The 18,686-nt window shown below is 41.1% G+C and overlaps 1 pseudogene; it reads right to left on the reverse strand.

Annotated features, from left to right (window-relative positions):
* Window positions 1–246: 246 nt before the first annotated feature.
* On the reverse strand, window positions 247–3,910 carry LOC100983597 (X-ray repair cross-complementing protein 6-like; annotated as a pseudogene).
* Between the last annotated feature and the right edge of the window lie 14,776 nt (window positions 3,911–18,686).

Raw genomic sequence — 18,686 nt, forward strand, 5'->3', positions numbered from 1 at the left:
ACCTGCAGACAGAGGCTCTAGGCTTGCCTAGAGCCAAGCCAGTCCCTGCAACACCACTCTTCAGGCCATCTCCTGTGTCCCCATGCTTCAGCCGACCCAAGGTGCAAGCTCATACCAATAAATTGCAGTGCTAGGCCAGCCTTCAAAAACCAAGCTCCAAAACCACCCCTGTGGACTCAGGTTCCAGTTTGGCCCCAGCATCCCAAGGATCCAGGTCAGCCCTTGCAGATCTAACTTCCAGGCCACCACAGTCATACCAAGTCTCTAGGGTAGTCCCCATAGGTCCGGGTTCTAGCACTCTCCCTGTGGGCTGAGGTTCTAGGCCAGCAACCACACACAGCCTCCAGGCCAGATCTCACATAACAAGGTCCCAGGCCAATCTCCACAGCTTCAGGATCCAGGCCAGTCCTCATGATTCTGGGAACTGGATCACCACCAATGATGCCAGGATCCAGACAAGCCCCCACAAACCCAGGCCCCATGACTTCCCAAGCACCAGGCAGGCCCCAGACCCTCAGCTAGTCCTAGTGGTCCCAGGCTCCAGTGAATCCAGGATCCAGGCTCATTCCAAGTCGACCTTTGTGCCAAGCCAGCCTCCACAGATTGACTCCAGGCCACCACTGCAAAACTAGGCTCCAGACCACCCCATGGACCCAGGGCCCAGGCCTGCTGCCATGGACTCAAGCTCGAGGCTTGCCCCAGCAAAAGACCAGCCCCTGTAGACTCAGGCTTCAGGCCAGCTCCCTCAGAATCAGGCAGAAGTCTCAACCACATGCTGATCCAGGTTACAGACAAGCCCCCTATGGGCCCAGGACCAAGGCCTATCCCTGTAAACTCCAACTTCAGACCCATCTCACTGAACCCAGGTTTCAGGCATGCCCTCCTGGACCCAGGCTCCAGGATCACCCACCATGGACTCAATCAACTGGACCAACCCAGAGAATTCAGGCTCCAGGTCCAATCCTGTGGATTCAGGCACAATAACTGCCCACCTGCTGACTCGGGTATCAGCCCAGACAGTCCAAGTACTTCAACAGTCAGCCCATCCACAGACCCTACCATACAGCCTTCCCAGAATCTCTGGATGCACTGATTGGTGAATGACTTACCCAGATGATGTCCATCTGTAAAGACTGAAGACGTTCCAAATTTTTTAAATGTTCAGATACCAGTGCAGGACCACAGGGATCAGAAAAAGTCAGGGAAACTATATTACCAAATGAACAAAATAAAGTGCCAATAACCAACCCTAATGAAATGAAGATGTATAAACTGCCTGAAAACAAGATCAAAATAATTGTTTTAAGGAAGCTCAGTGAACTTCAAGAAAATACAGAGGAACAATTCAACAAAACAGGAAAACAATAAATGATCAAAATTACAATTCAACAGAGAGATTGAAATTATTTTAAAAATCCAACAAATTCTGAAGCCAGAAATAAAAAGAACAAAATGAAAAGTGTGATAGAGTGTCAACAGCAGAACTGTTCAAGCAAAAGAAAAAATCTGTGAACCTGAACACAGGTTATTGAAGATACATAATCAGAGGAGAAAAAAAGGATAAAAACAAATGAGGAAAGCTTATGAGACTTATAATACAACATCAAGAGCAAATGTTCAGATTATAGGACTAAAATAAAAAGAAGAGAGAGACAACGGGCCAGAAAATGTATTTAAAGAAGTAATAGTAGAAAACTTTCCAAATCTGTAGAAAGATGTAAATATCCAGGTACGAGAAGGTCAAGTTTCCAATTATATTCAAACCAAACAAGAAAACACCAAGAAAAAAACAGAATCAAACTATCGAATATCAAAGACAAAGAAAGGATTCTAGAAACAGCACAAGAAACATATGTATGAGGAAATTCTAATAAAGCTAGCAATGTTGTTTTCATTATTTTATTTTATTTTTTTAATAGTACAAAGTTGGGGCTCTTTATTCAGACGATAGAGTAAGGAACAGCAAAGTGGGAGGGCTACGCCATCACCATGACAACAGAAAGCCTCATAAACGTAAAGTCCCTCGACTTCTGTTGGGCAGACTCTTCCTAGCTCAGGAGAAACATGTTTTAACTGGCTGAGAACAAGGCCAGGCAGCCTGGCCACAGTGTGGAAGGGCAGCCAGAGGCGCGGCCTCTGGTCAGTCCTGGAAGTGCTTGGTGAGGGCTTCTAGCAGCTCCTGCTTCTTCAGCCAGTACTCCAGGCAGGCCTCTTTCATCATTGGCACAGTGAACTTTCCCAGTGTGCCCTTGCTGATGTGGGTCTTCAGCTCCTCTTCTGAATACTCCGCTTGGGCCTTTTGCTTCTGGAACCTTCATTATTGCTTTTTCTCTTGGTAATTTTCCCTTCAGGATTATAATCTGGTGAGTAGACAAGTTCCTTAAACTCATTCACCATGGAGCCCAGTCTTTTATTCATTTCTTCAACCTTGGGTAATATAAGGTCCACTGCTTGTTCCTCCATCAAATACAAGATCAAGGGCTCCAGGTTCCCGAAGTGCTGCTGCAGCACAGGGTTCTCAAAGCTGTCACTTCTGTATGGGAAGCAGAGCTTCTGAATGATAGCCTTCATGTTGTCCACCTGCTCTGGAGTTGCCATGACTTTTTCAGTAAAGGGCACCTTCCTTTTATCATCAGCAAAGGGTAAAAAGACCAGCTGGAAACCTGGAGTAGTCACCTGAATTTTCTGGTCATCCAACTCCTCTTCCTGGGACACCAAAGCCACAAAATAAGGGGGGATGTTCCTGCGGGGTGTGTATCTGCACAATGCTATGACCACCTTCTCCAGACACTTAATGAGCAGAGCACTGAACAGGGTTGAACTCCCATTCACCGGCGACTCCTCAGGGTACGTGAACAAGGAGGGCCTCAGGTAATGGTGCTCCTTCAGCATTACCAAGGGCTTGAAAACCATGAGCATCAAAGCTGGTTCATCAAACCATTTTAGCTCTTCTGTTTCCTCTTTCTCCAGTATAATCTGATGACTCCCATAGATCTGAGACCTCTTGGTATCGCTAGGCAGAAGCAAACTGCTGGTATTAATATTAAATTTCCGGGACTTGGTTTTCACTGGTTCATTTGTTTTCCGATAGAGTTTTATTGAAGGAGGCTTGAGAGCCTTCTGGACGAGATTGTAAATGCCCACAGAGATCACTATGTCTTTGTTGAGCTTCAGCTTTAACCTGCTGAGTGCTCATTTCCTGGTCTCCTTGGCACGAACCTTCTGCAACAGGTCTTCTAGATTGCTGGATTCCTCAAAGTGAACTGGATTCCTCAAAGGATGAGGTCCTCATCCTTTGCCATGCTGATGATATCTCTGTAGAACAAGGATATGTCAAAGCCCACAGGTTTCTTCAGGGGCATCAAGTCAAGGAAGATGCCTATATCTCGTAGATCACCGGCTTTGGTCCTGGCCTGGCAGGCCTTAACACTGTCATTGCCATGAGGGTTGTCTTCATTGGTGAGCAGCATGATTTTCTATGACTCATCTTGAACTGGATATCACTAAACAGTTTGGCACAGACCCACAGAACTTCACTGAATGAGTAGTCAGATCCATGGCCCATCAGGTCTTCGAAACATTTTTGTCCCTGCTGCCCCTTAAACTGGTCAAGCTTTAGAATTTGTTTTGCACCTGGATTTTCCAACTCCTGTAAGACGTAAATATTTTTAAAATTCACTGAATTTTTGTCTTTCTCAGTATCATAAAGATCTCGATCACTGCTTATGATCTTACTCATGCACACACTTTGGATACACTGGATGCTCATGTCAAAAGGAGTCAACTCACCTTCACTCTGAGATTCAAACATAGCCCTGGAGGCATCAACCAAAAAAAATTAAACTATCACTTCCTGAATATTTCTAGTATTCACTTGCTTCAAGGTCCTCTTCTTCTTCTGCTTCTTCATCACCCTCGGTTTTATAATAAGACTCACACCCTGATGTGTTGGCTACTGCTCACTTTGGCACAGGGAGGTAACCCACAATGGATTTTATAGCAGAAACCTTGCAGAACAAGAGAGAGTGAGATGATATATTCAAAATGATGAAGAAAAAACCCTGCCAACAAGAATACTTTCTCTGGAAAAGCTGTTCTTCAGTAATAAAGGAGAAATAAATACTTTCCCAAACAAAAGCTGAAGGATATCATCACCACCAGACCTGTTTTTCAACAAATGCTAAAGAGAATTCTTCAAGCTTAATTTTAAGAAAATGCTAAATAGCAACACTAAAACGTGAAAGTGTAAAACTCACTGGTAAAAGTCAGCACAAGGTCAAATTCAGAACAGTCTAATACTGTAAAGGTGGTGTATAAATTATTTAAAAATTTAGTATGAAGATTAAAATAAAATTTATAAATAAAAGACAAGAAATCAAAGCATACCACTAGAGAAAATCACCTAATCACAAACAAAGACAGCAAGAGAGGAAGAAAGGAACAAAGGATCTACAAAACAACCAGAAAACAATTAACAAGAGAGGTGGCTAAGATGGCCGACTAAAAGCAGCTAGTGTGTGTGGCTCTCACAGAGAAGAGTGGAAGGGGTGAGTAAATATAGCACCTTCAACGGAATCATCCAGGTACATGCATGGGGATTAATCAAATAAACAACTTTACCCATGGAGAATAGAGAAAAGCACCACAGGATGATGGCCCACCTGGGAGTGGCAGGGAGCCAAAGGAACCTCCGCTCCCAGGGAAGTGGTGAGTGAATGTGTGTCCCCAAGAATGCATGCTTCTCCCACGGATCTTTGCAACCCTCAGATCAAGAGATCTCTTTGTGAACCCACTCCACCAGGGCCTTTAGTCTGCCACCCAGAGCTACGTGGAGTTTTGGCAGAAGAGCCGCTCAGGCATGCACAGAGATCTGGAAATTTTAGATGCTCTTGCTTTCCAGGCTTCCCAGCAAAAGTAACTGCAACTCTGGAAAAGGGCAAAGTGGGAGGTTAGACTCCCATACATATCCCTAGGAAAGAGGCTGAATCCAGAAGGTCAAGCAGCAATGGTCTATGGGCACCACTTCCATGGCACCTCACCAGATAAGACCCACTCGCCTGGAATTCCAGTCAGCTACAGATGGCAGTATTGTGCCTCCATGGGATGGAGCTCCCAGGGTGAGTGGTAGGCCCGGGTCTTTGCTGTTTGGATGACTTAGCTGTTATGGCCTTCGGGCTTTGGTGAGTCTAAGCTGACCAGAGATGGAAAGAATCCTCCAGCACAGCACAACTGCTCTACTGAAATGTGGCCAGACTGCTTCTTTAAGTGTGTCCCTGATTCCATTCCTCATCACTGGGTGGAGCCTCCCAACCGGGGCCTTTAGCCACCCCCCTCAGTGTTCTCCAGTCAGCAGAGATTTGAAAACTCTCTGGGACAGAGCACTCAGAGGGAGAGTCAGAGAGCTCCCTGTGAGCTGTTTGGATGACTTAGTTGTTCTAGCTTTCAGGCTTTGGAGAGCCCAAGCCAGCTGAGGGTGGAAGCAGTACGCCAGAATAGCACAGCTGCCCTACAGAAATGTGGCCAGACTGCTTTTTAAGCAGGTCTCTGATCCCATTTCTCCTCACCGAGTGGACTCTCCCAACAGGGGTCTTCAGCGACCCCCACCGGTGGTCTTTGGCTGACAGAGGTTTTAGACCTCCTTGGGATGGAGCTACCAGAGAGAGGGTCGGGCCACCATCATTTCTGTTTTGGTGACTTAGCTGTTCCAGCCTTTGAGCTTTGGAGTGTCTCAGGAGCTGAAGTGGACCCCAAGCACAGCACAGCTGCTCTGCAAAAATGTGGCCAGACTAATTTTTTAAGCAGCTCCCAAACTCTGTTCCTCCTGACCAGGTGAGACCTCCCAACTGGGGTCCTCTGCCACCTCTTACAGGTGTGTTCAGGCCAGCAACATCTGTGCCTTCCTGGGACAGAGCACCCACAGGGAGGATCAGGCTGCCATTTTGCCATTTTGCAGTCTTCACTGGTGATACCTCCAGGTACTGGAAAATCCCAGGAGACTAGGGAATGGAGTGGACCCCCAGTATATCACCACAGCTCTACGGAAAAGTGGCCAGACTCTTACATGGGGGTCCTCTCATACCTCCTCACTGGGCAGGTCCTCCAGGCCTGGGCCTCTAGCCACCCCCCACCAGAGATATGAAGCTAATAGCAACTTGGCAACTCCCTGGACAGAGCCTCCAGGGGCAACTGACAGCCTCTCTGCCACTGTCTCTGCAGTGGAACTGTCCTTACTACCCTCAGACTAATGAAGAAGCAAAGACCCTAAGTATCTTATCCACATCTCCAACAAGCTGCAATTGCCCCAAGGACAGGAGGCTAGTCCATCTCCCATGAGTCCCAAACATCCCCTACTGCTCATCACCAGGCAGAAAACCCCTGGCTTTGGGCCCACAGTACAGACTCTCCATCCTGGGCTGATTGCTCTGAGCAATTGCTGACCCACATCTCTCTCAGGTGGAGTCCCCAGGAGAGGAGCAAAGTGGTAAAGGCAGCAAGCCAGCTGATGCAGAGCCGAGAGGGTTTGGTGCAGGAGCATCTGTAGTAGAGCATGGCTATCCCTCTAGGTTCAACTTGCTTCCATAACAGACTTTAGCTCTAAGGGAACTGTCAGACATGATGTCCGCAGGGTGGTCATGCACATCAGATGGAGCTGGCCCAACCTGAGCACTCTTTGGTCTGCTGGCCTCTCCCAAGGCCCCAGCCTGGCCATGTCTGCTTACAGGGCAGTCTTATGTGCCTGGGGGTCCACCTCATAGCTTCTGTACCAGTGGTTCATGCCTGACTGGTGGAGAGCTCCAGTGAGGCAGCCCCTATGGCCACACACCAGTCTGCATAGTACCTCTCCAAACTGCAGCTTCCCCAAGCCCACAGCAACCCCCCACATCACTTTGCTGGCACGTGTCTGCATGAACAAGATTTATTTTATTTGCCCCACCAGCACGCAGGAGTGCAGTATGCCCCCCTAACCCCCAACAACCAGCATTGCAGACGGAGCCTTGTTGGACACAGAGCCAGCAGAACCTACCCCTGACAGCACCCTGCCCTTGCACTAATGCTGCGCAGAGAACAGGGAATCCTCCCACATCCTGAATCATCACTCCTGCTTGCAGGGCACAGAGAAGGCACCAAGACCTTTGCTGGACAGCACCCTACTTCAAGCCAACACCACCTCCATTGCAACAGTGCACACAGTCACCAGCAGGAAACCCCCTCCTGCCCCATTTTCTGCCAACTGCCTTGACTCTGCCACTGTGATTAATGCCCGCAGGGAGGCAGACACCCCTGCATCTGCTGGCACTCTACTGCTGCTGCCACATCTCAGTCCCCTCTGTGCAGTAGACTCCAAAACTTGAGGAGCCAGAGAAAAAAGTCAGGGCCCAATACAAGTCCCCCAGAGTTAGAGCACAAAGTCCAGGTGTTGGGAGCTGAATGTCGGCCCACTAAAATCTTCCAGAAATGAAGTAAGTTGGCTGAATCCACCTTATACCACAATCAAACTCTCAAGGTCATCAAATAGAATAAAAGGAAAAAAAAATTCCAAAGTTCAGCAATCACAAAGATTGAGGGTAGATAAGCCCACAAAGATGAAAAAGAATCAGCATAAGAACACTGAAAACTCAAAAAGCCAGAGTACCTTCTTTCCTCCAAATGACCTCATCATCTCTCCAGGAAGGGTTCGGACTGGGCTTATGCTGAGACGGCTGAAAGGACAAAAGTGGAAGTCAGAATACGAATTGGAACAAAGTTCACTGAGTTACTGGAGTACATTGTAACCCGATGCAAGGAAGCTAAAAATCATGAGAAAACATTGCAGAAGCTGATAGACAAAAGAGCCAGTATAGAGAACGACATAACTGACCTGATAGAGCTAAAAAACACGCTACAGTAATTTCGTAATGCAATCACAAGTATTAATAGCAGAATAGATAAAGTGGAGGAAAGAATCTCAGAGCTTGAATACTGGCCTTCTGAAACAAGACATCCAGATGAGAATAGAGAAAAAAAGAATGAAAAGGAATGAACACAACCTCAGAGAAATATGAAATTAGGTAAAGAGACTGAATCTATGACTAATTGGTATACCTGAAAGAGATGGAGAGAATGGAACCAATCTGGAAAACATATTTCAGGATATCACCCATACAAAATTCCCCAACCTAGCTAGAGTGGTCAACATACAAATTCAGAAAATGCAGAGAACCCCAGTAATATATTCCACTAGAAGATCATCCCCAAGACACAAAACCATCAGATTTGCCAACATCAAAATGAAAGAAAAAATTTTAAAGGCAGCTAGAGAGAAAGGTCTGATCACCTAAAGATGGAAGCCCATCAGACTAACAATAGATCTCTCAGCTAAAACCTTACAAGCCAGAAGATTGGCACCAATATTCAACATTCTTAAGGGAAAGAAATTCCAACACAGAATTTTATATTTGGCCAAACTAAGTGTCATAAGCAAAGGAGAAGTAAAACCCTTTTCAGACAAGCAAATTCTGAAAGAATTTATTACCACCAGACCTGCCTTACAAGAGCTCCTGAAGGAAGTACCAAACATGGTAAGGACCATTACCAGCCACTACAAAAACACTTAAGTACACAGAACAGTGACATTATAAAGCAACGACATTAACCAGTCTGCAAAATAACCAGCTAACATCATGATGATAAGATCAAATCCACGCATATCAATACTAACTTTAAATGTAAATGGGCTAAATGCCCCAATTAAAAGACACAGTGTGGCGAGCTCAATAAAGAACCACAACCCGTCGGTATGCTGTCTTCGAAAGATTCACCTCACATGCAATGACTCAAACAGGCTCAAAATAAAGGAACAGAGAAAAATCTACCAAGCAAATAAAAAACAGAAAAAAGAAGGGGTTGCAATCCTAGTTTCTCACAAAACAGACTTTAAACCAACAAAGATTTAAAAAGAGAAAAAAGGTACTACGTAATTTTAAAGGGTTCAATTCAACAAGAAGATCTAACTATTCTAAATATATATGCTCCCAACGCAGGAGCACTCAGATTCATAAAGCAAGTTCTTAGAGACCTTTAAAGAGACAGACTCCAATGCTATAGGAGTGAGAAATTTTAACTCTTCACTGACAATATTAGACAGATCATGGAGACAGAAAATTAACAAAGATATTCAGGACCTGAACTCAGCACTGGATCAAATGGACCTGACAGATATCTAAAGAACTCTCCACCCAAAAACAACAGAACATACTTTTATCTCATCGTCAAATGGAACATACTCTAAAATTGATGAAATTATCAGAAGTAAAACACTCTTCAGCAAATGCATAAGTACTGAAGTCATAACAAACAGTCTCATGGACCACAGCACAATCAAATTAGAAATCAAGACTAAGCATTTTTTCATATGTTTGTTGGCCATTTGTATTTCTTCTTTTGAGAACTGTCTATTCATATCCTTAGCCCAATTTTGATGGATTGTTTTATTCTTGCTGATTTGTTTGAGTTCATTGTAGATTCTGGATATTAGTCCTTTGTCAGATGTATAGATTGTGAAGATTTTCTCCCACTCTGTGGGTTGTCTGTTTACTCTGCTGATTGTTCCTTTTGCCATGCAAACACTCTTTAGTTCAATTAAGTCCCAGCTATTTATCTTTGTTTTTAGTGCATTTGCTTTTGAGTCCTTGGTCATGAAATCCTTGCCTAAGCCAGTATCTAGAAGGGTTTTTCCAATGTTATCTTCTAGCATTTTTATAGTTTCAGGTCTTAGATTTAAGTCTTTAATCCATCTTGAGTTGATTTTTGTATAAGGTGAGAGATGAGGATCCAGTTTCATTCTTCTACATATGGTTAGCCAATTATCCCAGCACCATTTGTTGAAAAGGGGATTGCTTCCCCACTTTATTTTTTTTGTTTGCTTTGTCGAAGATCAGTTGGCTGTAGGTATTTGGGTTTATTTCTGTTTTCTCTATACTGTTCCATTGGTCTATGTGCCTATTTTTATACCAGTACCATGCTGTTTTGGTGACTATGGCCTTATAGCTTACTTTGAAATCAGGTAGTGTGATGCCTCCAGATTTGTTCTTTTTACTTAGTCTTGCTTTGGCTGTGCATGCTCTTTTTTGGTTCCATATGAATTTTAGAATTGTTTTTTCTAATTCTGTGAATAATGATGATGGTATTTTGATGGGGATTGTGTTGCATTTGTAGATTGCCAACAAGTATATGAAAAAATGCTCAGCACCACTAATGATCGGGGAAATGCAAATCAAAACCACAATGCGATATCATTTACTCCTGCAAGAATGGCCATAATCAAAAAAATTAAAAAACAGTAGATGTTGGTGTGCATGTGGTGATCAGGGAACACTTCTACACTGCTTGTAGGAATGTAAACTAGTACAAACGACTATGAAAAACAGTGTGGAGATTCCTTAAACAACTGAAATTAGAACTACTATTTGATCCAGCAATCCCACTACTGAGTATCTACCCAGAGAAAAAGAAGTCATTATATGAAAAAGATACTTGCACACGCATGTTTATAGCAGCACAATTCCCAATTGCAAAATAGTGGAACCAACCCAAATGGCCATCAATCAATGAGTGGATAAAGAAACTGTTATATATATATACGTATACACACACACACACACACATATATATACGTAGATATATACATTATATACATATATACATATATATACATATATATTATATATATATATATACGATGGAATGCTACTCAGCCATAAAAAGGAATGAATTAATGGCATTTGCAGTGACCTGGATGAGATTGGAGACTATTATTACAAGTGAAGTAACTCAGGAATTGAGAACCAAACATTTTATGTTCTCACTGATATGTGGGAGCTAAGCTATGAGAATGCAGATGCATAAGAATGATAAAATGGACTTTGGGGACTTGGGGGGAAGGATGGGGGGTGGGGGGAGGAGAGGAATAAAAGACTACAAATAGGGTACACTGTATACTATTCGGGTGATGGGTACACCAAAATCTCACAAATCACGACTAAAGAACTTACTCATGCAACCAAACACCACATGTACCCCAATAACCTGTGGAAAAAATAAATAATAATAATGAAGAATAAATTTGAAAAAAGAAATCAAGACTAAGAAATTCACTCAAAATGATACTATTACATGGAAATTGAATAATCTGTTCATGAATGACTTCTGGGTAAATGATGAATTTAAGGCAGAAATCAAGAAATTATTTGAAACTATTGAGAACAGATAAAGAAAGAAGACACAGCTAAAGCAGTATTGAGAGAAATTTCAGCATTAAATGGTCACATCAAAAAGAAAGAAAGATCTCAAGTTAACAAGCTAACATCACAACTAAAAGAACTAGAGCACCAAGGGCAAACAAATTCCAAAGCTACCAGAAGACAAGAAATAACCAAAATCGGAGCTGAACTGAAGGAAATAGAGACATGAAAGATCATTCAAAAGATAAATGAATCGAAGAGCTGTTTTTTTTCTTTTTTGGAAAAAAACTAATAAAATAGACAGCTAACTAGACTAATAAAGAAGAAAAGAGAGAGGGGATTCAAATAAACATAATCAGAAACGAAAAGGGGGATATTACCACTGACCCCACAGAAATATAAGCAACCATCAGGGAATATTATGAACACCTCTATGCACAAAAACTAGAAAATCTACAAGAAATGAAGAAATTACTGGACACATACACACTCCCAAGGCTGAACCAGGAATAAATTAAATCCCGGAACAGATCAATAATGAGCTCTGAAATTGAGGCAGTCATAAATAGCCTACCAAACAAAAAAAGCGCACGACCACGCAGATTAACAGCTTAATTCTAACAGATGTACAAAGAATAGCTTGTACCATTCCTACTGAAACTATTCTAAAAAATTGAAAAGGATGGATTCCTCCTTAATTTATTCTATGAGGCCAGCATCATCCTGATACCAAAACCTGACAGAGATAAAACAAAAAAAGAAAACTTCAGGCCAATATCCTTGACGAACATTGATGCAAAAATCCTCAACAAAATACTGGCAAACTGAACCCAGCAGTATATCAAAAACTTTATGCAGGCCGGGTGAGGTGGCTCACACCTGTAATCCTGGCACTTTGAGAGGCCAAGGTGAGCAGGTCACCTGAGGTCAGGAGTTCGAGACCAGCCTGCCCAACATGGCAAAACCCCGTCTCTACTAAAAATACAAAAAATACGTGGTGGCGGGCACCTGTAATTCCAGTTACTCTGGAGGCTGAGGCAGGAGAATCCCTTGAACCCAGGAGGTGAAGGTTGCAGTGAGCCAAGATTGTGCCACTGCTCTCCAGCCTGGGCGGCAAGAGTGAAACTCCATCTGGGAAAAAAAAAGGGGGGTTTATGCAATAAGATCAAGTAGGCTTTATCCCTGGGATGCAAGTTTGGTTCAAAATATGCAAATCAAGAAATGGGATTCATCACTTAAACAGAACTAAATATAAAACCCACAAAATTTTCTCAATAGGTGCAGAAAAGGCTTTTGATAAAATTCAACGCTCCTTTGTGTTAAAAACTATCAATAAACTAGGTATTGAATGAACATACCTCAAAATAATAAGAGACATATGTGACAAATCCACAGCCAATATCATGCCAAATAGGCAAAAGCTGGAAGCATTCCCCTTTCAAACCTGCACAAGAAAATGATGCTCTCTCACCACTCCTATTCAATATAGTATTGAAAGTTATTGCCAGGGCAGCCAAGTAAGAGAAAGAAAAGGCATCCAAATACCAAGAAAGGAAGTCAAACTATCCCTGTCTGCAGATGACATAATTCTCTATATACAAAACCTCATAGCCTCAGCCCAAAAGCTTCTTAAGCTTATAAACAACCTCAGTGAAGTCTCAGGATACAAAATCAATGTGCTAATATCTCTAGTATTCCTATACACCAACAACAGTTAACCCAAGAGCCAAATCAGGAATGTACTCCAATTTACAATTGCCATAAAAATAATAAAATACCTAGGAATACAACTTACAAGGGGCATGAAGTACCTCTTCAAGGAGAACTACAAACTACTGCTCAAGGAAATAAGACAGGACACAAACAAATGGAAAAACATTCCATGCTCATGGATAGGAAGAATCAATATCATGAAAATGGCAATAATGCCCAAAGCAATTTACAGATTTGATGCTCTTCCTATTAAACTACCATTGACATTCTTCCCAGAAATAGAGAAAACTATTTTAACATTCACATGGAACCAAAAAAGAGCTCGAATAGCCAAGGCAGTCCTAAGCAAACAGAACAATGCTGGAGACATCACACTACCAGACTTCAAACCATGCTACAAGGCTACAGTAAATGAAACAACATGGTACAGGTACAAAAACAGACACATAGAGCAATGGAATAGAATAGGGAACCCAGAAATAAGACCACACACCTACAATTATCTGATCTTTGACAAACCTGACAAAAACAACAATGGGGAAACAATTCCCTATTCAATAAATAGTGCTGGAATAACTCCTAATGTCATATGCAGAAGATTAAAACTGGACCCCTTCCTTACACCATATATAAAAATTAACTCAAGATAGATTAAGGACTTAAATGTAAAACCCCAAACTATAAAAACCCTGGAAGACAACCCAGGCAGTACCATTTAGGACATAGGCATGGGCAAAGATTTCATGACACCAAAAGCAATTGCAACAAAAGCAAAAATTGACAAATGGGATCTCATTAAACTAAAGAGCTTGTGCACAGCAAAATAAACTATCAACAGAGTAAACAAACAATCTACAGGATGGGAGAAAAATTTTGCAAACTATGCATCTGACAATGGTCTAATATCCAGAATCTATAGGAAGCTTAAACAAATTTACGAGAAAAAAGCAACTCCATTGAAAAGTGGGCAAATTATGGGAAGAGACACATTTCAAAAGAGGACATACATTCAGCCAACAATCACATGAAGGAAAGCTCAATATCACTGATCATTACAGAAATGCAAAACAAAACTACAATGAGATATCATCTCACACCACTCAGAATAGCTATTAGTAAAAAGTCAAAAAATAACAGATACTGGCAAGATTGTGGAGAAAAAGGAATGCTTATATCCTGTTGGTGGAAGTGTAGATTAATTCAAGCATTGTGGAAGACAGTGTGGTGATTCCTCAAACACCTAAAGACAGAAATACCATTAGACCCAGCAATCCCATTACTGGGTATATACCTAAAGGAATATAAATTATTCTATTTTAAAGACACATGCCTGCATATGTTCATTACAATCCCATTCACAATAGTAAAAACATGGAATCAACATAAATGCCCATCAATGATAGACCTTTTAAAGAAACTGTGGTACATATACACCTTGGGATACTATGCAGCAATAAAAATAATAAGATCATGTTCTTTGCAAGGACATGGATGGAGCCGGAGGTCATTATCCATAGCAAACTAACACAGGTACAGAAAACCAAATACTGCATGTTCTCCCTTATAAATGGAAGCTAAATTATGAGAATACATTGACACATAGAGGGGAACAACACCCACAAGGGCCTATTGGAGGGTGAAGGGTGAGAGGAAGGAGAGGATCACAAAAAATAACTAATGGGTACCATGCTTAATACCTTGGTGATGAAGTAATCTGTACAACAAACCCCCATGAGACAAGTTTACCTATGTAACAAACCTGCTCATGCAACCCTGAACTTAAAATAAAAGTAAAAAAATGCAGTATAATCAAAAGAATACCCTAAACTCTGTATTACTTATTTTTTATTTTGTAATAAGGCAAAATTGCTATCATGTTTGACATTCTACCTACCCCAGAAAATCCTGGTATTTAATGAAAAGTAAAAATTAATAACTAAATAAATTCCATTTTTGGTTCAAAAAATACCAAGCAAGTTTATGCATTAACAAGGCTGGATTTCTTTATAACCTAAGCAATTTCTCAAGGTAGACACGAGAGATAAAACATTTATGAAGACTAGTAATAACCACCATTTTCTATTTTATTCAGACATACAAGAATGTATGTTCTGGCTTAATTACCTATGGGCTCTGTGTCCTTAGGCAAGTTACTTTAATTCTCTGAACCCCAGTTTTCTAAAAAATAGTGTATATTATACTTCTCTGGTATGTTGAAAAGATAAAATGAGATAAAGATATAAAGCAACAGGTGACTGGCACATAAAACTACCAGTTTCATTTCTACTTCCCCTTATTCTTTTAGCTCTACCTAATATTTCTTCATAAACATGTATTGTGAGACACATACACATAACAAAACACATTACTATCCTTCTTATTTGAAGATGGTAGAGTTGTCAGAAGCTTGGATTTTCAAATCAAACAGATCTACTGTCTAACTCTAGCTTCTCCACTTAGTAACTCTGAGTCAGTTCCTTAACTTTTCGAACCTGCAGTTTCCTCATCTATAAATAGAAATGATAACAGAACCTGCCTCTTAAAGTTGTTGTTAAATGGGACAAGCAAGTAAAAGACACTGACTGTTCCAATAGCTGGAAGTACACAATAAATTATTAGCTGTTTTGTACCTATTGCTGTTATTCATAATATAATTATTATTACAATTCATTAGTATTATTCCAGATCAATGTTTCCTAACTTCGGGCTGAGGATAAATGAACAACAATTTTTTCAAATTTTATTTTAGATTTAGGAGGTACATGTGCATGTTTGTTACCTGGGTATATTGCATGATGCTGAAGTTTAGGGTATGAATGATCACGTCACTCAGGTATTGAGCATAGTACCCAAAAGTTAGTTTTTCAATCCTTGCCCCCATTCCTCCTTCTGCCCTCTAGCACTCCCCAGTATCTATTGTTGCCATCTTTATGTCCCTGAATACCAGATGTTTAGCTCTTACTCATAAGTGAGAACATGCAGTACTTGCTTTTCTGTTTCTATGTTAATTTGTTTATGATAATGACCTCTAGCCCCAACCATGTTGCTACAAAGGACATAATAATGTCATTCATTTTTATGGCTATGCAGTAATCCATGGTATATATGTACCACATTTTCTCCATCTAGCCCACCATTGATCAGCACCGAGGTTGATTCTATGTCTTTTCTATTGTGAATAGCACTGTGATGAAGAGAAGAGTACATATTTCTTTTTGGTAGAACTATTTGTTTTCTTTTGGATGCATACCCAATAATAGGATTGCTGGGTCTAATGGTAGTTCTGTCTTGTGTTCTTGGAGAAATTGCCAAACTGCTTTCCGCAGTGGATGAATTAATTTACATTCCCACCAATAGTGTATAAACAGTCCCTTTTATTCACAGCCTGGTTAGCATCTGTTGCTTTTTGACATTTTAATAATTGCCATTCTAACTGGTATGAGACAGTATCTTATTGTGGTTTTGATTTACGTTTCTTTAATGAGCAGTGACATGAAGCATATTTTTCATGTTTCTTGGCCGCTTGTTTGTCTTATTTTCAGAAGTGTCTGTTCCTGTCTTTTGCTCATTTTTTAATGGGGTTATTTGTTTTTGCTTGTTGAATTAAATTCTTTAAAGATTCTGGCTATTAGGCATTTGTTGGATGCATAGTTTGCAAATATTTTCTCCAATTCTGTAGGTCGTCTGTTTACTCTTTTGATAGTTTCTTTTGCTGTGCAAAAGTCCTTTATTTAGTTAGGTGCCACTTGCCAATTTTTGCATTTGTTGCAATTGCTTTTGAGGACTTAGTAATAAATTAGTTTCCAAGGCCAAAATCCAGAATGATGTTTCCTAGGTTTCTTTCCAGGGTTCTTATAGTTTGAGGTTTACATTTAATATTTAATCCATCTTGATTTCATTTTTGTATATGGTGAAAGGTAGGGGTCCAGCTTCATCCTTCTGCATATGGCTAGCCCACTATCCCAACACCATTTATTAAATAAGGAGTCCTTTCCCAATTGCTTATTTTTGTTCACTTTGTTGAGTATCAGATGGATTAAACAACATTTTATGTGTTTCTTTTTATCAGTTTTTTTAGAGACTTCCTACTCCCCCACTCATTGCTAGGGTACAAAATAGGGAACATAACTTGATAGCAAAAGAAATACTGTTTTGGATGATGGAATTGTGTGAAAATGTGAGTAACTAATGAAGAACAATCTCTCCATTAATTGGAGAAGTCCTTCCTTCTAAGCCTGAATTACATGAGGCAGACCGCATAGAAGACTCTTTTGTAGTCCCTTCTCCCTTTCAGAAAAACATATGCCAACTCTGATTAATCTAAGAACAAAATGGAGTGCTAGGTTTGGAGACTGCCTATCCAGGAATACCACCAAAAATCATGGTGCACAACTGATTCCATGAAGATACCACTGCTACTATCACTGAGCACAGATACCACAGCTTGCTACTGATATCAACAATTTGGGGATGGGCACGGTGGCTCATGCCTGTAATCCCCCTACACTTTGGGAGGCCGAGGCAGGCAGATCACTTGAGGCCAGGAGTTCGAGACCAGCCTGGGCAACATGACAAAACCCCATCTCTACTAAAAATACAAAAATTAGCCAGATGTGATGGTGCACGCCTGTAATCCCAGCTACTCTGTAGGCTGAGGAAGGAGAACTGCTTGAACCTGGGGGGCAGAGGTTGCAGTGAGCCAAGTTCACAGCACTGCACTTCAGCCTGGGTGACAAAGTGAGACTCTGTGAAAAAAAAAAAATTGGTAACTGGACACTACCAATTAAACAATTGCCTCAGGAATTAGTTTAGATGATGGGGAGCTAAAAACAATAATTGCTGTTCCCATACTGGAGTCCCATCTGGTCATTTTGAATGTTTAGGTCTAATTCTTATGTCAGTTTTGTCTCATATCACTTTTCCTTTGACAATATTGCCCATCACCACCCAATCTCCATGGGCTGGGAATGTAACTGAAAAATCCCTTCACTTCTTGATTCACATCTTACTCTTTTTTGTCTCTCTACTTTCTCTACTGTTTTTCCATGTCTAAATCACTGAGGCAAACGTAAATAAATGCATTTTTCTTGGGAAAGTGACTGCAATGAGCTTGCCCATTAAACAACCCTATTATTTTTCTCTCTCTTTAATGAAGATGGATAAATATTATACTGTAGCTTAACAACTTTATTAGCTATGTGAATTATAGCCCTTTCACTAGAAGTCAAGGTAATTATGCTTTAAAAAAAAAGAAGAGCAATGGGTTTAAGGGAACTTTGGTAGGAACTAGAGGCAACACCCAATATTGGCATAAGTAATCCATGGTGCAAAATCACAAAGCACCAACCAAAGCAACACATTTCACAGGTGGAGGGAGTAGGATGTGCTAGGCTGCTCTGAACTGGAGTGTGAAATAGATATTAGTCTCCTGGTGCTGCTGAATATGCACAAGGGAAAATGCAACTTAGAGACAACACTAAGCAAGCCTTTTAATTTGTCGTTTAGTACTTCAGCAGTAGGAAATACAGTATAACTGCTGGGTTGTAGTGAGTCCATGCTCCTATTACTGACAGAGCTTGGCCTTCATAACTAAAAATATTTAAAACCTCCAGAAAACCCCAGAATTTCATGTACTCCTGGTGCATCATTCTGGACTAGAAAGTCCTCAACTGTGCACTGGCTTTTCAAGCATATATATTGACACTCTTATTAAGCGATGAGTTAGAGAGTAAGAGGGATGATTTGATTATGTCC

This window comes from Pan paniscus, chromosome X (genome assembly GCF_029289425.2).
Source record: "Pan paniscus chromosome X, NHGRI_mPanPan1-v2.0_pri, whole genome shotgun sequence".
In the NCBI taxonomy this organism is placed as follows: domain Eukaryota; kingdom Metazoa; phylum Chordata; class Mammalia; order Primates; family Hominidae; genus Pan; species Pan paniscus.